The sequence below is a fragment of the Rhipicephalus microplus genome, chromosome 3 (genome assembly GCF_043290135.1).
Source record: "Rhipicephalus microplus isolate Deutch F79 chromosome 3, USDA_Rmic, whole genome shotgun sequence".
Taxonomy (NCBI): domain Eukaryota; kingdom Metazoa; phylum Arthropoda; class Arachnida; order Ixodida; family Ixodidae; genus Rhipicephalus; species Rhipicephalus microplus.
This window is the reverse complement of record NC_134702.1, coordinates 159,363,033-159,385,717: the sequence shown is the minus strand read 5'-3', so window position 1 is coordinate 159,385,717 and position 22,685 is coordinate 159,363,033.

Sequence of the window (22,685 nt, the reverse complement as noted above, 5' to 3'; positions counted from 1 at the left end):
GCAGGGTATGTGTGTTGCAGGTTATAGCAGCTCGCAATTGCGAGCTGCTATACCCTGCAACACACAGACACACGCAACTCCAGAGAGAGCGTGGCGGACGCAGCGACCCCCAACAAGCCGGTTCCAGGACACATGGTTGCCATTCCAGGCCACCGTCGCCTATCTCTTCCTTCCACTCCGCTCCATTCGATTGCTGCACGAGCGGCGGCCACGCGCACCGCCCACACGTGTGCCTCAGTTGCGTGTACGTATGCACGTATGTGAATGTATGTGTTTGTATCTGTGCGCGTATGTATGTCTGGCGCGTGTGTGTGCAAGCGTGCGTAAGCGCGCCCTTTTCGTTCAAGGTCAACCATCCTCCTCGCTCGTTCCCTCTCAATAACGATCTTATAAGCGTTCGTTTCCCTCCCATCTTAATGCACGCCCTTGCGTGCCCTTTTAAGCTGTCCGTCGTCTCGCATGACGAAGCGTACGGAGGGGTTTGTGACTGATAAGCATGCAGACGAAGCCTCGATGTCTCAGAAGCTAAATGTGCGGGCATAGGTTAAACGCTTTTCTTTGTGACATAGGCGTATAAAGTGTGCATAAATAGTGCCTGCTGTCTGATACCTCAGAGATTTTCATTTCTTCGCGAGGACGACTATCTTATAGGCGAGCACGTGCTACGCAAACTTGCCTTTTTTTTCTTTTTTCACTACATCCATCAAGGTTCAGAGGTCACATTCGTGAACATTCAAGAACCAGTGCAGAATATGTATTATGCATTTCACTCAGCACCACATCGAGGCGAAGCGCTTTTTTTTTCTGTCTTTGCTGCGGCTTTAAGTCTCCGATGAAGCCCCTCTTGTGAACTATGACTGCTGTGGTGCACACATTTGGCTCAATCTTGTGGCCCTCGATTCAATAAAACTCGCAGGTGCCTTTACACATTGACGACTCCGAAAAGAGAACCATCCTCTCTTCTTTTTTTTTCGATTGATTCTGTTTTCCCAATAAACTTTTGAAACCAATGGCGAAGAGAGTGAGACACACAAATTGAAATCCTTTCAGCGTTGGCTGTTACATTTGTGCATACGCAAATCGTCTGCACTGGTTGTGCCAAGCTATGGCTCAAAAAGAGCAAGATTCCTACTGAAACGTTCCGCACGCCGATAGTTATAGCGCGAGAACAGAACGATGACACAGAGACAAGAAGGACACGAAGGACACGAGTGCTGACTTCCAAGCGCTCATGTACGTCCTTCGTGTCCTTCTTGTCTCTGTGTCGTCATTCTGTTCTAGCGCTATAACTATCGTCATGTCATACCAACTAGCCCAAGCTGCCACACTTCTAAGTTCCATACGCCGTTTCAGCAATTCCGTATTTTCCCTTACGGAATCTATATGTCTTCCGGAATAATCTTACGGTAACATACGGCACTATTCGAATGCCATACGGAACGTTTCAATAGGGGTACATTCCTCGATGAATGAACTAAACCTTCTCTATAACCAGCATGTCTTGACTTTGTTTCAATGTGCTGCGTATGACTCTAATCGAACACATTGTGTTGAGGTAGTACGATTTCAAACAAGTCTTTCAACGTGCCGCGTTTCAGGACCAACGTCAAAACTTTTCTTCTCCCGAAATGAGTACAACCACAAATCACTTGCCCACGCATTTGGAACCTATAATTTAACTCTTTTCAATTTAGAAATTAAGTTGCTAAAAATGCAAAATATTGAATATTTATTGTTACATACTGATCACAATTAACGACTGAAACTCGCACATAACGACACATATTGCTCCATTTTCTTTCTTGCAATCTAACATTGGGGGCATTGGCATTATGCTATGTGAATTTGACACGCTTGCGGTTGCTTTGCGCTAAACAAGAAATAATGACACACATAAGCTACTGCCCCGCGAAAGTGTGGATAGGCGGTCGGCGGCGCGTATAAAAATTCACGTAGCGGCACTCCGTTGCGTGCGGTCTGAGTCAATTGTCGGCAGATAAAATGCTTCGACTACAGTTTACTGTTAATATCTACACTCTTCTCTACTGAATCGGGGCACTTCTCCTATGCTACGTTAACATTACGCGTGAGTTAAGCGCATTCTGCCTTCCATAGGGATACTCGCCCTTGGTTGCCTCTCTTCGCGCTCTCCCACTAAATCACGCCTTTGTTGTGTTTCTTGTACGTGGTTAGCTTCTGTTCCACCTGCTACGCACGGCTGTAGCGTGACTGAACTACTTATTTACATCTTTGTCATCTGCATACTACAAAAAAGAGAGAAAGATCGCAGAAAGCCCGCGTATCTGTGCGATTAGTTCAGATAAACCGTTCGCACCTTATACGCAAATGATTTTTAGGGGCAAAGCTCCATAAAACGGCACCCTTTCGTCCCTCGTAGTAGTTCGTAACATGTCTTACGCTTTGACCGGCAAGGTTGTGCCAGTGGAAGATTTCTCCTGTACTTTGTTGAACAATGAAAAATTCGGAGCGTGCACGCGTGTAATCTAAAGGCCGAATTCTCCTGTCTCTCATTCCCAGCAGCCATTGGCATGTACGTTGAGCACTATCTGACAAGAAAGGGTTGCTACGTTATACTCGCCGGGCGTAACCTTCTTGGTTTTAGAAAGGTTTAGCGAGCTTTGGGCCGCAGTGCCATGAATACAGGGAACTAGTATATACCATGCACTCGAGGTGGTTAAAGGTGGTAGACAAGAAGCGCAGGCCGTAAGAAAGTGTGCGTGTGCCACCTCTCGTTTAGTCCTTGTAATGTCCGCTGGATGGCGGTGCTTCTATATGCGGAATATATGATGAAAAGATACGTGATGGTGGTACTTGGAATGTTGACTAAATGGACGAATGGACACACGGACAGATGCATGGACGGACGTACGGATGGCTGCACAGACGGATGGACGCATAGACGGACGCAGGGGCCGGTGCATGGACGAACGCAGGGATGGGCGCACGGATGGACGTGCGGATGTACGAACCGACGCACGCATGGACGGGCGGATGGACGCATGGACGGTCACACAGACGGACGCATGAACAGACGGAAGCAAGAACGAATGGACGAACAGATGCTTATCCCCACTCTCCATCATTCACCCCGTGGATATGCTGCCATTTTTTTTGTTTTCTCAATCTGTTCACTATGAAATGTGGGACGTTCGATAAGTCTAATCAGGAAAGCTTAGTGGCTCACGACGCTTTGCGCTACATTGTGTTTACTCCGTGTACTCACATGTTCCTGCACCAGTAAAATCTTAGATAAGAGTTCAGCAGAAAGCTTTCATCGATGGATTACGTGCATGATGGTGCTACAACAAACACCTGTGGTGCAATTATATACAAATTCCAAATCCAGACAAAGGCGGTCTGTTCCATTGAGTCGCACGCGATTGGCCTATACGAGCCGTGACGAGTGCTGTGACGTTCTGAGTCACGTGGGCTGGGGTGTCACGTGACTGTTTTTGTCCGGTTTTCGGAGGAAGGCGAAGGAACGGTCGACGAGACCGTTCGAAAGGAACCGGATGAATTGAAATGGCTGCAAGGTGGCATGGATTGGATTGAAAGGTTCGCGGCTTTTCAGCATCCGGGCACTTGGACAACATGGCCTTTCCCACTGCCACGGTTTTCGTCTCGCCTGTGCGGCAGCTGCAGCCAAGCAGAGACGAGGAAGCGATGGTTAATGATGCATTCGAAAAGTTCATTGAAGAAGAGTTCCGGCAATGTTCTCGTCTGTCCGAACGAACCGTGCGTAGCTTGTGCGACGAACTTGTCCCTGTCATCGGATGCCAGCGAGCCAGTGGCCTTTCCACAGAGAGGAAACTGTAGTGTGCGCTGCGATTTTTCGCCACCGGTTGCTTCTAGAGGAGCGTTGATCGCGAGGAGCACATCGGCAAGTCTCAGCCGGCCGTGAGCAACACTATCCACGAGGTGACGCAGGCAATCATCACCGTGGCTGCTAGGAAAAAGCTGGTGGACTTCCCACTGACAACAGCTGCTAAGGATGAGGCAAAGGCGGAGTTTGTGCTACGCGGTTGCATCCCAGGGGTGCTGGCATGTGCCGACGGCACGTTGGTCACCATTCGCAAGCCAGAGGAATTCATACTGGCCGACACGGCGAGCTTCATGTCCAGAAAGGGCTTTTATGTCCTGAACGTCATGATCGTAAGTGCCGTTAGGATCCTTTCTTACTCGCCCTTCGGAGCAATTGTTCATTTGTGACGCCAAAGCTGGAAAAAGTAGTAATGCAACGAATGAAAAGGAACCTGCAGGGAATTGGGTGCGAGCTAGTTGGTGGCTCGCAAGGCCTCGGTAATAACAGGTGGCAAGTGTTTTGTGCGTGAGCTAGTTGCCGTTTTTGCACTGGCATGCATGCGCAATTGAGTTGTGCATTTTAGAGGTAATCGGTAATATGGGCAGCAGACGTAGCAGAAATATATACACGACAGGGAAGTATTTCCAACACGAAAGTGCTTACAATCACAATTGCACGAGCTGGCTTTGGCATTTACGAGTGTTCTTTCCCAAGAGCAACGCGTAGGTTTTCACTTATCGATCATTCAGTGGAAGTCGTAGCCATGTGTACAGCAGAGGTGGGGTCGTTGCCCCTACGCTCCCCCCTCCTCAGTGTGCTACACCCTGTGTTTCCTTCAAAGTGAAGCTCCTTGTACCAATGACTGTACTAGTACGCATTGTTTTCTGCGTATGCGTTGAAAAAATGGATTTATTCTGAGTATAAATGCAGTACTATTTTATATCGCTCCTCATCGCAGGTGTGCAAAGCATGGCTGCACAACCTCGTCATGGACCCATGATTCCCAGATTCGTGCCACGACTCCTGGGTGTGGGAACACAACCCACTGCGTGCACGCCTACCTGCACATCTGCAGCCTGGCGAATATCTGCTTGGTAAGTATTAATGTGTACTATCTGGGCAGAGCACTCAGCTTTTATGCTTATATTGCAGGAGACGCAGGCGATCCCCTCAAGCCATGGCTCCTAATTCCAGTCCTTGGCAGTCAACCGTGCAACACTTCCGAAGGCCGATACAACAAGGAGCACGCATCCATGCGCAATGTTGTGTAAAGATGTATCGCCGTTTTGAAGAGCAAGTTCCGCTGCTTGCAGCACTTTCGAACGATGCTCTACAACCCCGATCGGGCAGTGCAAATCATCTATGCTTGCTTTGCTCTCCACAACATTGCGTTGCATGCAGGTGACTGGACCTTGGACGAGTATGTTGTGGACATGCCACCAGCTGAGGATGACAAGGGGGAGCCATATGCTCACACCACGCAACGTGCTGCTCAGAGACGGCAGCAGCGCAGCGCTGTCTTGGACCTTTTTTGCAGTACACAGGAACGGTGAGTTTTCATGTTTTCATATCCCACACATAATTTATTTACACTAATTCTAGTGCATCTAGACATGACAGGGCTGTGTTTGCCACATTTTTATACACAAAGTAGTTACTCGTGCTTTAATATGAAGCAAGGTGGCAATGTCAAAATGCCGCATTTTCTTTAAATGGCACATGAAATATGCAACAGAAACACTCTTTTCCATATCAGTGATCACAGTCACAACAGACTAGATTGGAGCAAGCATATATGAGCGGCACTCTGTGCTGAATGTTGATATCACAAAATTGTGCGAACAATGCAGCAACGTCTCAGAATTTCTTTCACCAGAACGCATGAAAATCGCGATTCCATTAGTAAAATGTTGCATGAACACATGATACATAAGTCCATATCTTCTCATAGTGACTGACTACAAGCATTTAATTGTGCACGCCAGGCTTGACGAGCAACTGTGCTCGTCAAGTTGTGCTGGTTTTTTGCTCATTGTCCTAAGCATTGTATGAATGTTAAAATAGCATTTGATTTGAATTCTCGACTGCAGTCATGCTGCAATGCTAAAAAATACGCAAATCATGACGGCAAACAACAGGCGAGTTGTTTTGATAACATACAGCATGAATAATTCGCTCAGCCATCTCGCGGCTCCCAAACCATACCACGTTCAAAATTTATTCCCGCAACGAGTCGTTTACAATGAAAACTAGATGAAATCAATCGCTGGCATGTGGCTGTGATGATGACCATTTTCATTTGTGAAACTGTGCGAGATGACCACTTACTAGCTTAGCGCTCTCAAACAAGATTCAGAATGTAGTTGTTGCACCTTAGCCTCATTGTGCTGAAATGAAAATATCACAGTGAACTGCAAAACAGTGTGATGCAAAAAGATATCACATTACTACACAATGTGGTGATGCTGCATAAAAAGCACGGTGAGCTAGAAAACACAGTGGGACAATACAAATATCACAGAATCATTAACAGAAAATGTCAACTATACACTCGTGGTCTCCGTGTGAATGACTAGACACCTTTGAAATGTGGGGAAAAAACACTGTCACTGAAACAGCTCGAACATACATTGAGTAATGCATATATCGAACATAAAAAATGCTGTACTCCTTGTACAAAGTAAATGCTAACCTAAATCTAGTAGTATGTACTAAATGAAAACAAAAAACGCATAAAATAGAACATGAACAGCAACACGTAAACATATCAAAAACACTAAACGAATTATGAATGATAAAAAGTTGAAAACATGGTAAAAAACAAACTAAACTATGTATATGTCTCCCGACGCGTATAAAATTGAAAATGAACAGCAGCACCTAAACACATCGAAACCAACAAATCATTAATGAATGATGACAAGAAAAAACATTGAACACATGACGAAAAATTGAACTAAACTACGCATTCCTTTCTCGCAGAAAGCCCTCAGCCATGGCCCGTGCCCTCCTGCACCGCTTCCGCCTTCTCCTGTGCCGCTGCCACACGCCGTGCTGCAGAAGCGATGCGGGTGATTGATTTTTTCATCTCCCGCAGCACCTGCGATGAATCATCATGGTGTAAATGTTTAAGTGAGCTGCCCGTAAACCCTTAACCATCTCGTGGCTGGAAGCTGCTGCTGCTGCCAAGAATTGCCACGGGCACAACAATTTCCCCTCAGTTGAAGATCAACTAGCCTGATGGCATCCTTTGAAAGTGTGAAGCTTTGTGTCAAAGCTATGCCCTCCTTGTGCGGACCAACAAACATTTGTTGAAACTACTCTTTATTAATGTCCTCAAATGCATATTTCACCATGAAACAGCCCTTTTCAGGGCTAACCAACCTTTTGCCCGGCAGTTTATCATTGCAGATACCCGATACCATGCCCTCAATACAATGCATGGTTCTTGTTTATAGCCCAAGTTGGTTTCAGTCATCATAATAGAGCATGGAGAATGCTTACGCCCCTTATGTAACATATAAACAAAGGGTCTACTCACCTTGAGCACCTTGTCGCTCTGCTCAAGGTTCCGGTCCTGCGCTCAATAAAGCACTAAGTTCTCAGATGCTTGCGTGTTACTGTGTCACTGCCATCTTCAGCAGCTTCAGTGGCCTCCACATCCATTTCCACCGCAGTAGTGGGAACATCCACCTGCTGGAAAGTGTAGTAAGCATAATCTTTCGGAAAGTGGGTATTCGTTACTCTGGCTATTTTTCAACCTTACATACTAAACATCTGCGGAAATGTTCTGCAGCTATTCAGTGGTCATTGATATCATGTATTACCATTTTAGTGCATGCACTTGCCCGCAGGCATTGCGTGCTTTATGATAAATTAATACCCCTTGTACTGCAAGGGCTGCAAACTGAGATTTTAGTTGATAAACCTACCCACTTTTTAATACTTTCTCCTGCACTATATTCCCGTTTAACAAGGTTCCGCTAAAGGCGCCCCTTCATATATCAAACTCTGTCATGGCACCGCTCAGGAACTCGTGATAAGGCGGCGGCAGAGTGCTTACCTGTAGATACGTGAGACCAAAGACGCCACTGAAGCGTGTCATCGCAGTCAACTGTAGAACCCGGCCGCGGAAGCCAGGCAGCCAACCCCCTCCAGTGCCCCTGAATATATGCACCAATGTCAAAGAACAAATCGCCCGCGCCATTCGACGGTCACTCACGTTTGTGCCTTTCTGATGGCGGCGGCGTCACGGCGGGCCTCGTGCACCGGCCTGCGCCACCAAGCTTGCCACTCCTGCGCAGGCACTTCATGGTTCAGCGCGTCGCTAAGCTCTAGCCACAGCCGCCGCCGGTCGGTGACGCCGTGCCGCAGCTCGATGGCTTTCACCACGAGCTGGGGGTGTTCGCCCATAAAGGCGAGCACCAGCGCGCGCTGAGCTTCGGAAACGCGGATGAGCCGCTGCTGCTGTTGGCTACTGGTGCCGTTGCCCTCAACCATGATTGTGCTCGACTGAGCCAACAACTTCGAAAGTTGCGCCGTTAAGGTTTGTATAGTGGTGGAGATATGAAAACAGTAATTGCTTGAAACGGGGCTGTACTTAGCGCCACTACTTACCGTCCCGCTAAATTTAGTCTCATTTCAAAACAATAACGAGAAAAAAAGTTTATATTGTGCCGTATTCCTTATTGAACGTTTGAAAACTTGTGCCAACACATTATGATAGTGATCAATAGTAGTTAAACATTTTTCAACATGTTACAAACACTTTTCACTTTGCTATACGGTCCCCAAGTCCACGTCAAAATGATGACGCAAGGCTTCATTTCCCTTATTGGCTGTTCACTTCCCTTCGTCGTCGCAACCGCTGCGGACCGCCCACTTTTTGACGTCACCGATAGACCGCCTCCGTCCAGATTTGGAATTTGTATATAATTGCACCACTGGTCAATGCGACAAGCATGTTTTAGTTTGTTTTTTATACAAAAATTACCACTGCCTTCCGTCGGTCACTAATAATGCCATACAAACGCTGAAAACAATGTAAAAAAGATTAAATTTTCAGTGAAATCATACGACATTATGTATAGGACATGCCGTCTGAATTAATTTTCAACGTCTGGGCTCCTTAAAGCATTCTTAAACCTAAGCAAACGGTTGCGCATGGTAAATATGTTGTAAGTACAGTGTAAGGACCAAAGTCTCACAGTTTATGCGATAGTAATATTTCTATGTAGTGGTACAACTAAGGCCCCTGGAATGATCGTTAAACTACAGTGTCGTGGTTGTACACCTATACCAACAGCGCGCAAGTGCATGACCTTGAGCATGCTTTCTTTTCCTTTTTTTTTTTACAGCCGAGTTTAAACGCTGCAATCACCCAGAATTTAATCGTACTCGTGTTTGAGAGGACGCCAAGAGCACTTCACGATGTGCTAGAAATAGAAACCAGCACCCACTCTGAAATTATTCTGGTGAATGAAGGGTAGGACGACAATAAACAGCACTCTGGAAAGTTGGGCTCGCAGATCGTATTAATAAGCATTAGAAGCCGAGAAATACCAAAGCCTTTCGTACATCGTTTCAGGCATACGTAAAAACCATTACACTCGCGCTGACATGACCGCACAAACCACACTTTGAGAACGTGCATGACGTATACGCGCACATTGAGGCACGACGTGGCTAGCAGACGACGCAAGCAGCAATCCACACTTCACCGTTTCGGGGCCAGTTGCCGCCATGCGGCGCAGGGGCTCCGGAAGTGTATCTGAAGAGGGGGGGGGGGGGGGAGGGTAACGTTTGTTGGCAGGAATATATATAAATATATATATATATATATATATATATATATATATATATATATATATATATATATATATATATATAGAGAGAGAGAGAGAGAGAGAGAGAGAGAGAGAGAGAATAGAGAGAGAGAGCGCATCGAACGCGTTATTCGAAGGTCGTAGGTTCCATTCCTGCTCACAGCTGGTAATTTTTTCATCCACTTTTCTTTCTTCTTTCTTCTTATTTACATTTCATTAATTCTAATAACTTCCTCTGTACATTCCTTGGCATTACTGTCTGTTATATCTCATTAATATTGTGTTAAAACACGGAAATACGAGCCCTTAGGTATACACTTCTCTCCCTTATTTTATATATATATATATATATATATATATATATATATATATATATATATATATATATATATATATATATATATATATATATATATATATATATATATATATGAAAGAGTGAGATAGAGGGGGGTGTTAATACTTATCTGTTTTTGCTAAGGCGAGAAAAAGAGGGGCAGGAGTCATAGCAGCTGTTAATGGGGGGGGGCATGCCCCCCCCCCCCTGGTTTCTAACTTGTGGGGGCAACGGCCCCGCTGCCCCACCCCTCGTGGTTCCGGAGCCCCTGAGGCAGCGACTCTGCTCGATCTCGCGGCAAACAGTATTCACGCGCACTCGGTCTGCGTACATCACCCCGTATTATGCTAGAACGCGCGCCCCACTTTTGCTAGCGTCACATTTATTAAAGCAGAATCGCGAGTTGGGCGAGTCGGTGGATGTTCATCGCGGAATATTTTTACAGCGGAACGGGTTAGAACGGGTGTCCCTTCTCTGTCCATTCTAACCTGTTGCGCTGTAAAAATATTCCACGATTCAAATTTATTTCTGTGCCTTCCACGCTCGGGCATTGATATATGTTTGGCTATATATACGAAAGAGCCTTATAAGAAGGCGCAAGAAACATTCATGCGCTGCACCTCCACGAAAAAGCTGTTACGGGGAAGATTTATTCGGTTACAGCGGATCTAGGTGACGCTCTACTGAGCGCACAGTATTGCAAGCCAACAGGGCAGGCACCTTGAGAGCTCAGCCAACAACAACGTTGTCGCCTTCCTCCACTCGATGTCACTTCAACGCCTGTGCCGGAGTGACCGTTCCATACGCATGATAATATGTAATTGACTCTTCGCTACTTGTTAGTACTTTGAAAGAGAGAGAGAAAACGTTTATTAGGTGGCAAGTGAGTGAATGTGGGAGGGTCCATTATTGCAGAAACCCTCTGCGGGGCTTCGACACCTGGAGATAGAACATACAAGGCTTTTATTTTTAAAACCAAGGTGGAAGCTATACAGTGTTCTCGATAGTTTTCGGTCATTCTGCGAATAGTAGCAGAAGTCAAGGGAGCTTGAAGCACTTTTCCGGGTGACCATTGAATAACTTCAGGAGTTTGTTAATTAAGGCCTTACATGCCTCGTCTAACTGTAAAATTGAACGTCGGTGGTGTGTTATTCAACACGGGTGATGCAAAAAATAACGCCATCATATAATTCTCAACATTCGAGGTCCCAAATCGCCGAATGTAGTGACGTCAAAATGACGTCACAAATTTTTACTTATATGCAGTAACCAACGATCACCATAATCGACTGAGAAAAGGAAGATATTGCTTTCGCCTTCGTGTCATCTTGGGCGAATACATAAGGAACCTTGTGAGTTGTAAACGTGAAGCATTGCTCTGCGTTCTGGAGGCACTTTTGCGTGTTCCTTATCTATCTATCTATCTATCTATCTATCTATCTATCTATCTATCTATCTGTCTGTCTATCTATCTATCTATCTATCTATCTATCTATCTATCTGTCTATCTATCTTTCTAGCTAGCTAGCTAGCTAGCTAGCTAGCTAGCTAGCTGGCCGCCTACGTTTAGCTGCTCTCGTGATCACCCCATAAACTTGTGGTAAACTGAAATTGGTATGGAAGGGTAACATAGTTTGGCGAACATTGCTGGCTAGTCACGACATAAATAATGTCACAATCCCGTCGCGTATGTCGTTAAACGCTTCCAGGCAGACACGCATGACACATGCATGTAAACACTGGCGGGTTTATGCCATAGGTATGCGGGTATGTGTCACAGGTGTTAGGCTGTTTACATCTACCAAGGAACGGCGAGAACACTGACATTGGTAGTTTAAATGCAAGAGAGTTAAGAAAAACTGACGTCGCCAGTGTTCACCCGACGAGCGCGAAGAGTAAATGTTATGGCCTCAGCAGGATTCGAACCCAATCATCCTGCGTGGAAATAAAATATTTTACCACAGAGCCACGCCAGGTATAAGCATTCCTTTCGAAAACGACCCCTATATACGCAGACCTCCTTTCATAATTCGCAAGGGCGCTTCTCGGCACTGCATGTTTGCCCTACTGATGGCGGCACCCGTCCTACTTCAAATGGAGACCTTGTTAGACATGCTGGGGCTCGTCTATTGTGCACAGTAATGTCGAGATAGCTAAACCTACATTTTTTAAGTCTTAGTGGTACACTGAGCATGAACACTCTGTTTGCAAAAAGTGACTAGCCGCCATTAGTAGGGCAAACTGCATAGCAGAAAAGCAAGCTTCACAATTATGAAAGGGGTCTATTGCGGCTACGCGGGAGGCTCCTCAACACACTGTGCTCGGAGGTAGCATTGCAGCTTCTGCGACAGTTGCCCCATAACCATAGAGGGCGGGGGCGAGCTTTGGGCTTGGCTCCTGTCACCCTTATTATTCATGATGTACCTGCAAGGATTAGAGGCCAAATTAGAGGGAAATGGACTAGGATTCAACCTCTCTTTCGTCAAACAAGGAAAACTCATTGAACAGGCACCACCAGCATTGATGTACGCAGATGATATAGTGCTAATCGCCGACAACAAGGAAGACTTGCAGAGATTGGTGGACATCTGCTGTAATGAGAGAGATAGGTTAGATCTCAGATTCAGTAAGGAAAAATCTGCAGTCATGATTTTTAATGACAATGAAGGTAGTCAGCTTAAAATACAGGAGCTCACGCTAGAGATAACAGATAAATAGAAATATCTGGGCGTATGGATAAGCGATGGGGCCGAGTACCTAAGGGAACACAAATTATACGTGACGGCTAAAGGAAACAGGAATGCAGCGGTAATGAAAAACAGGGCACTGTGGAATTACCATAGGTATGATGTTGTGAGAGGAATATGGAAAGGGGTCATGGTTCCTGGTCTGACGTTCGGTCTTGTGCATGATATTAGAAGAAGTTCAAGCAAGATTAGAGATTAAGCAACGTGGAATATGTAGGCTTGCCTTAGGAGCTCACGGGAATACACGAAATCAGGGAGTACAAGGTTATATGGGATGGACATCATTTGAGGGCAGGGAAGCTAGCAGCAAGATAAAATTTGAGAAGTGATTGAGAGAAATGGGGGAGGAGCGTTGGGCTAGGAAGCTATTCAGCTACTTGTACTTGAAGAATGTCGATACAAAATGGAGGAAGCTAACCAGGAAATTGACTGGTAAATACTTAGAAAACAGCAGGTGGTCAAACCAAAAAGAACTCTCGGTTAAGAAGAAAGTAAAGGAAACGGAGACTAACATGCAGAGAATTGGCATGATTAAGAAGTCCGCACTAGAGATCTATCGAACTTTTAAGCAGGAAATTGCCAAGGAAAGGATCTATGATAATACTCGGGGTAGTTCTCTACTGTTTGAGGCCAGGACGAGAGTATTGCGAACCAAGACATATCGGGCCAAATACGAAGGGGTAGACACGGTATGCAGCGCGTGTGGGGAGGAAGAAGAAACTGCCGAACACTTGATAATGTTATGTAAAGGGCTTCACCCTATAGTTCAGGATGATTGCGCAGAGTTTTTCAAAGCACAGAGTTTAGGGACAGGGAGGGCAAAATATACTTTAAGCGGGTAGAATTAACTAGAAGGAGGTTATCTGATTGGTGGCTAAAGTCAAGGCCCGAGTGAAAATAAACCCTTCACTACAACGTACGAATAATCAACCTCACTATTTAAAGGGAAAAAATCTAAGTTTTTGATTCATTAACTATTACGGCTAGGTGGTGCTAGCCACCGCTCTATCTATAGGGTACTGCCATATCCATCCATCAATCCATCCATTCATTCTTGGCTACAGCGTTACAGTGTACTAGAAGTGTTCTAGTACACTGTAACAGCGTACTCCTCTTTGTACATTGTAAGCTGGGCGTGCCGCGACATTGCTATAAAGGTCTCAGTGTGTCAATGGTGCCTTCTGTAAACATGGAATGGACCAATATTTGCTCTGCTACGGATCAGTGCAAGCAGTGTTCATGCGTATTCAAAAGTTGTCACGTGGTTATTAGCGAAATTTATTCTCGCAGACAGTGTCATCTGGTTTAGAAGAAGTGGGTGACGATTTAGAATACTAGGTACTCCTCTAAGGGAGAGCTTAAAGCCGTCCCGTGGCCTTCACACTTGATCAGGCCCTGTTGACAAAAATCACGCCGTGAGCGAGCTCACAACGGGTGGTCTGTTCAGAAAAATTAGTTAACGATTTAGAGCCCTTGGTACTCTACTATGGGAGAACGGGTGGTCTGAGCGAAAAGGGAAAGTTTATTGTACACTTAACTTGTACGTACACAAACAAAACATCGAAAACAAGTAAAGGACAGTCTATACATCTTACAAATGAGCACCAAAATATAATTGATCACTGAGTATCTAAATGTTACAAGTGAAAAGAAAATTAAAAAGAATCAAGTTATTCACGTTTAACAGGATAACAGTTATACATGCGTAATAGAGTGGGCGTATGGCTAGTACGGGACAACTAGAAACCTCAGTTGTCCCTCTTATTCTGAAGAAACGTGTGTGTTTAGAAAAAGTGGTTGACGGTTTAGAGTACTAAGTACTCTACTATAGGAGAGCATAAAGCCGTCCCGAAGGCATATAGACCATTGCCGTGTGTTTAGAAGAAGTGGTTATCGATTTAGAGAACTAGGTACTCTACTATGGGAGAGCTTAAAGCCATCCCGCGGCATTATGGGCACTATAAACGGCCCACGAAACAATACAGAACACCGTGGGGGAGGGGGGTTAGAAAGAGGGGGTAACGATTTAGAGCACAAGGTACTCTACTATGGGAGAGCTTAAAGCCGTCCCGTGACACTCAAGCCATCTGATTAGAAAAAATGTATTGCCACAAACGTCATTAACACTCAACAAAACATTTCCGTCTTAGACATACTCTAACGATGATGTCAAGACAGACGTCATTTACATGAACATGGATATGAGATGACGTTGAAAAAACATCTTGAAAGTGCTCAAAGAACACCGTGACAATTAACATCTAAGAGTTAGACGGGCAATGTGCTAAAACATTCAGGTTGCTTTTTGACCCATCTTTGTGAATCACCGCGTTAAAGTCTCCGGTTTCAATGGAAATATTGTTAACAAATTTTGACAACGTGTTATAACATGAATGAAGTACTAATATTTACCCTGAAGTATTTTTACTAGACACAATAAGCTGTTATCTTCAATTAAACCACCTCGCATTTTCATTAAAACAGCCAATAGCGCAAGAGCTCTTGAATGAAAACATATAGCTCTGTTGTCGATTTATGAGGGAATGACAACGGGAAAAAAATGGCAGCAAATCCACGGAGTGAATGATGGATAGTGGGGCGAAGCCTCCGTCCGTCCATTCGTTCTTGCTTCCGTCCATCCATGCGTGCATCTGTGTGCCCGCCCGTGCGTCCATCCGCCCGTCCGTGCGTGCGTCTGTTCGTGCGTCCACACGTTCATCTGTGCGTCCATCCCTGCTTTCGTCCATGCATCCGCTCCTGCGTCCGCCCATGCGTCCATCCGTCCGTGTAGCCATCCGTGCGTCCGCTCATGCATCTGTCTGTGTGTCCGTTCGTCCCCCTATTCAACAATCTAATTACCACCATCTCGCATCTTTTCATCATATATTCCTCATATAGAAGCACCGCCATCCAGCGGACATTCCAAGGACTGAACGAGAGGAGGCACACGCACACTTCCTCACGGCTTGCGCTTCGTGTCTACTTCCCACCTTTAACCACCTCGAGTTCATGGTATATACTAGTTCACTGTATTCATGGCACAGTGGCCCAGCGCTCGCTAAACCTTTCTAAAACCTAGGAGGTTACGCCAAGCGAATATAACGTAGCAACCCTTTCTTGTCTTCTGTGAGTTCTTGAACAATAAAAAAATTTGCAGCGTGCGCGTTAACTAAAAGCCGAATTTTCCTGTCTCTCATTCCCCCTTAGCGGCCATTGGCATGTACATTGAGCACTATCTTTTATTGTTCAACAACGCACAGAAAAAAATCTCTCACCGGCACCACCTTGGAGGTTAAAATGTTATAGTTGTTGCACACTACTACAGCGTCTACGATGGACAAACAGGTGTCGTTATAAAAAGCTTCGCCCCTAATACAGGCGTTGTCTAACCAACTAGCGGGCAGCCCTGCTCGGCCGCTCCAACCTGGCGAGCCAGAAGGTCCTGGTCAACCGAGACCAAGCCGCGACATAGTTGGACACCAATGCGCTTCTGCAATAGGGGTCAACCTAAGGTCTCTTTGATTTGGCTGCACCGGCGGCACCAGTTCAACGGGTGCAGCACCTTTCTCTTCGATTTACTGGTGCTGCGTGTGCACTCTGCACTGTTTCTTTTTTTCTCGTTTTGTCGCGGTACAATCGCAGTGCTGCGCGAGCTCTCTGCCGGCCTGCACTTGCTCAAAAGGAGGTGGAGAGAGGCGCAGCATGGCGTGCGCCCCTTCCTCCTCCCAAGCTTGGAGCAGACGACGGGCGTGCGTGCAAACAGTTGAGTCAAGCTCGTGCCACCGATGGGTAATCTTAGCCGTGTCTTATCGGCAGCCATTAAGACGAATTTTTAAATGCGAAGCATTTCTTAGCGAACTTCGGCGACTTTGCGCGTACCTATCTATCTATCTATCTAGCCGCATACGACTTTTAGCTCTCCTGGCCGTTTCGATTACGGTATCGACACCAAACTTGGTATGGCATAACATGACTGTATGAAGAACTTATTTGACTAGTCGTAACATGAAAATCATGACATGGATGTCATGATTTACATTTCATGGTCCTGCAGCTTTTGCGGTGGTTTCGTTCACATGACATGTTGCAAAACTGGTGTGGTTTGACATGATTGCAAGGCAAACACAAGCGACAGACTCTAACATGAAAATCATGACATGCGTGTCATGTAACAACATGACTACATGCCAAGCTCATGATGCGCTCGCGGGCGTTTCGCTACCATCGCATATACCACATTTGGTGTTACGATACGTGAATGGGTGATGAAGGTATAATACTGGTGCAAACATGATAAACATGAGATACCTGTCATGTAACATGACTACATGCTACGTTGATGATGCGCTCGCGGCCGTTTCCATAGCTTCACATGTACCAAACACGGTATTACGCGACGCGTACGGACGACATAGGTAAATGACACATGAAAACATGATAATCGCGACTTGCAGCATGTCATATAACAACATGACTGCATGCCACACTCATGATGCACTCACGGCCGTTTCGCTAGCTTTCCATATGCCGAATTTGGTATTACGGGACGTCAATGAATGACGAAGGTATGTAACTGGTACAAACATGATAATCATGAGATGCGTGTCCTGTGAGAACATGACTAAGTGCCACAGTCAAGACGCCAATACTTTTCGACGTGACGCGCTGAGCGTGTTCACCGGCGTTCATTTCGTCGGGTCACGCCGGCGTTGCCACGCCAGGCACCGGTCCTGCCAAACATTCGCGGTTGCGCGCCGCGCTGCGTCGCTTTGACGTATGCGCGTTTCAGCGCATCCGGTGTCCCTCCGTCATGAAAAGAGGGAGAAGCAGTGTTGTCTGGGTAACGCATCGGCGCGAAATGCAGCATATCGCATTTCGCGCCGGTTGACATCGGGTCGCGCCGACAGATGCTCGTCGCGCGTGGCGTTTCACTGTAGAGTGCTCGCGTTTTGCTAACGTAGCGTCGCTGTGCCCAGCGTGCGCTCGCGTCAACGCTACAGTGGAGTATATTGGGCCCATCATAATGCACTCGCGGCTGTTTTACTAGCTCCACATATACGAAATTTGGTGTTACGTGACGTCAATGGATGACGAAAGTATATGACTGGTCCGTACTTGATAATTCTGACACGCGTGTCATGGAAGAACATGACAACATACCGCGCTCATAACGGGCTCGTGGTCATTTCGCTAGCTCCACATATACTAAATTTGGTATCACGTTACGTGAATAGATGACGAAGGTAAACTACACATCCAAACGTGGTAATGATGACACGGAAGTCATGTACGGCATCATTTACCTCAACCTCGTAACGTTGTGCTGATTCTAAAGTGAAATACCAACCTTTCTCATTCGTGCTTCGCATATCACCGATTCCCACTGTACGTAGGATCTGCCTTTTTTTTTACATGTTATTCTCATGAGCAGAAAAATCCACCCCGGTTGTCTGCAGTAAGAATTGTGGGAGAAAAAGTTAAAGTAATAAAGATGCAGCTTGAGGCGCAAGCTGCACGCTCACTTCGTCTTTACGAAAGCGTGAAGATGGTTTTGGCTGACCCCACCCCAACCTATTAGTGAGTTTGATAATTGGGGCCCCAAGAAACTTGCGACACACCAGGGCGCATGCGTCAAGGTAATCTTGGGCTCTTGCGCTCGTGCTGACCCAAGGCCCGAAACCTTTTGGTTCAGCACTACCAAAGCTATGGGGTGTAAGAAAGCCACACACTTGCGCAGAAAAACATAGTCCCAGATTTATTAAGTGCCTTAAAATTGACCGGGTTGACTAAAATTGGTGTTTGTTTGGTGTATGATACACCACATCATTATTTAATACGTTTGTTGTTCGCATTTAGTTCGCAGGTATGAAATTATTTTTGTCTCTTAACCCCGGTAACTGCGTTTCCAAATCAACATGGCAGCATCCATGCAAAAGCGACCGCCTGCTTCGATCCGAAAGCGACCACCCTCCTTCTAGCCACCATAACGCTGCATTTTTAAACATCGGACATGCAACATGGCGCAGCGTTTCGTGTGCGTAGGATCTTACTTCGATGGAAACAAAAAAAAATTGCCCGCAGCTTCCCTCGGGGGAACACTGAGGAGGATGCGGAGCATATAATTGGTTAACGGGGTGTTAAAGTGCGACTTACTTGGGTCGATGGCTAAATTGGTTAACGTGGTTGTAGGAGGGGGTGTTAAATGAGTGAACACGTACACACGTATGCGAAAGGGCGGCGCTGGTCGAAGGGACGTCGATCATTGTGTTTGTGGATTCGTTGGAATTCATTTCACCGCGACCTTGGACGTCGACGCGCCGTGCAAACCAACCGACGAGCGGCAACTGAGCGAGCGAGCGCCGACCTTGAGTATATATACAGCGCGACGGCGCATGCACTGTCAGCTGTCGAATGTTCGAGAAGGGGGAGAAGCGCAACTGCGCATGCGCGCGCGTCAGCTGCCGATGTTCTCGAAGCGTGACGGCGCATGCGCGCTACATTATACAGCTAGCGAATGTTCGTGAAGAGGAGAAGCGCACGCGGTGTGTAGAGGAGGAAGGGTGCACAGATGGTGGAGGAGTGAAGCGCGCGCGGTGTGTAGAGGAGGAAGGGATGCACAGATGGTGGAAGAAGGAGGAGGAAGCTTGCGGACGGCGCCGCACTACAAGCCTCGAGTATTAGAGGCTCCGCATCTAAAAAACTGGTTCTAGGTCATGCACCTGCGCGCTGTTGGTTAAACTACGACACTGTAGTTTAACTATCATGCGGGGGCCTTAGCTGTGTTTATCTGGCTATTGTACCAATGCATAAATATTACTACCACATGAAACTGTGCGACTTCGGTACTTACACAGTACTACGTCTTGTCTTCAGCAAGTTAAAGCGCGCGACCGTGTGCTTAGATTTAAGAACCCTTTAAAGAGCCCAGACGTTGAAAATTAATTCAGACGGCATGCCCTATATGTAATGTATAATTTCGCTGAAAATTTCACATTTCTTGCATTGGTCCAGCGTTTGAGTGGCATTGTTAGTGTCCGACGGAAGGCAGCGGTAATTTTTGTCTATAAAACAAAAAAACAAAAAAATGGCTAGTCCCATTAACTGAGCCTTTGCTGTAGCATCGTCATACACGTAATCTATCGATGAAAGCTTTCTGCTGAATCAGATTTTAGATTTTTACTGGCGCAAGAACATGTGCGTACACGGGGTAAACGCAGTGTAGCGCAAACCTCCGTCAGCCACTAAGCTTTCCTGATTAGACTTATCGACTGTCCCACATTTTGTGGTGAACAGAATAAGAAAAAAATTCATACGCGTATAAGGTGCGAACGGTGGTACTGAACGAATCGCGTGCACAGATACGCGGGCTTTCTACGATCTTTCTTTCTCTCTTTTTTGTAGTGTGCAGATGACAATGGTGTAAATAAGTAGTTCAGTCACGCTACAGCAGTGCGTATCAGGAGGAACACAAGCTAACCACGTACGAACAACACAGCAAATGCGTGATATAATGCAAAAGCGTGAAGTCGCCCACAGCGAGCATCCCTATGAAAGGCAGAATGCGATTAACTCGCGGGTAATGCTAATGTAGCATAGTAGAAGTGCACCGATTCAGTAGAGAAAAGCATAGATATTAAGAGTAAGTTGTAGTCAACGCATTTTATCAGCCGACAATCGGCTCAGACCGCACGCAACGAAGTTCCGCTGCATGTATTTGTATACGCGCCGCCGACCACCTATCCACACTTTCGCGGAGCAGTGCTGCCACATATTGCCCGATCTCTCCGCGAACACGTTATCGGCCGTGCAGAGCCCCAATTGTGACGCCTGTGGCACTCCTGAGACAAAAGAACATATCTTGTGCGTCTACCAAAGAAGTTCGATGGCCACCGTCTTGATGAAATGTACCAAACAGCAAGTGTCCGAAAAAGTTCTGTTGGAGCCATCACCTTGTGATCAGCTCGATATTCTGAAAGCGCTGACCAATTTTTCAAGAGATACGGAACTCAGCAAAAGACTATAAATTGATGCAAGGTCTTGCTTCATCGCCACCTTCCTCATCATCATCAACATCTTCTGTTCTCTCTCTGCTTCTTTTTTCCCCTCCCCTTTCCTAACGCTGCGTAGCAAGCTAGAACATGGATTCAGGCGGACCTCTCCACTTTTTTGTATCAATAAAATTTCTCTCTCTCTCTCTCTCTCTCTCTCTCTCTACGGTCTAACTAACTTGAATTTGTTATGGGGCCTAGTGAGTGGCCCTTTAAGCCGTTTGTGAAAGAATTTACGGTGAGCTGAAAGAGGTGCGGGGTCCTTAAAGATTCCGCAGGGACTATGGATGTCGTTCATTCATCTTACGTTGGCGCCAGTGACTTTACTGCTGAGTGTCCATGGATACGACATGTGGTGCAGAAAAACAGTGTTTGCCTGCCTCTCACGCGTGTCTATATTGAGGGGCCCTTTGGAGCGTTCACAAATGAGGTGGCCATATATCGTGCAGGCTCTCATTGGGGTACCCCTACCTGTTTTCAAATAAGTCAGAAATGCTTCTGAGGAAAATTGGAACTACTTTTAGACAGACAGAATTCTGCGCGCTTACCCGCTTTAAAGGGACCCTGAAACGATATTGACAATTTTTTTACAAACACATTGGGCCGTAGACTAAGTCTCAAGGGTAATTTGGAGACCGATTTGAGCTCTGTGCGTAAACTGCGTAATTTATTACAACGCTTTAAAGCCACGAATCGCTTCACCACTGCAGATCGCTGCGACTCGGCCAAACGCGTTTTCAACCGCCCATGCACCAAGCGACACGCTCTGCCCCACTGACGTCACCGTTTCCTGCTATCTGATTGTCTGTGGAACGCGCAGCACAGACTGCCGGCATCGGATCGGCGGCGGGATTTACACGTATGCGGTCTCTCATGCCACATCGTGACGCAGGAGTCGTGAAGGCGGAGCTTAGCCCTGAGCGCTCGAAGGAAGAGTTGAGGGCAGTTGAGGGTGGAAGGCCGAGCGGAGGGTGTTTCGATTGAACTCTGGGGCTAATGATTTGCTCCAGCAGTGGTCTAATCAAAAACGGACCCTCTAAAGCACGAGAACTTGCTAGGGAGTTGGGGTGGCTCCACACCACGGGCACATACCTCTGTACGTTGTGGGGTAGATCAGGTGAAGAGTGTGCAGATTTATGTAAGTGTTAGTTTGTATTTTTCTTAGCGCTGTTGCCTCCGCAGCGCTGAGCTTGCTGTGAGGACGTGGATACAGCTGCCTATTTTCTCTGTAGTACTTTAAAATTGTTGCGAAGCAAGGGTCCATGGGTGTAAGGTCATCACTTGCACTGGCTTGAGTGGCTCGGTGATTTGTGAAGCCTCGAGCCGCCTCGTCCGCGCGCAGGTTCCCTGTCACGCCCTCGTGCCCCGGTGCCCAAGTCACAGCCTGTACGTATTTCACTGTGGGGTCCCATCCTGTCCCAACCAATATACGGAGCGCTTGTGCTCCAATTTTGCCCTTTAGATAGTTTCTGCAAGCTTTTTGCGTGGGAGTGTGCAGAGCACGACGAAGAGCACGACACCACTGGCACGTGGGAGGAATGGGAGGCGCTGCTGTCTAGCCCAGCCCTAGTGGATCAGCTGCGACTGATCCAAAGAGCTGAACGGATGGCTCGCGCCAGTGGGGCCCTGGAATAGGGGCACCACCCTGCCGGTCAGACTTCGCTCTCCACCCCGTATATTCTTTGGGGCACTGGAGTTCAAGCCTGTCTGGATTATGTATGTAATAAAGTTTTGTACTACTACTACTACTACTGCTAGGGAGCTGAACTATATGATCCGCCTGTTGCGAGAGACGCATGCTAAGCACCCCAGCGGAACCAGAGGACCCGATGCTAGAAAGCGTTGCCGATCTAAACCACGGTGTAAGATAGACTGTACGTTACACCGTGATATAAACGCAAGAAC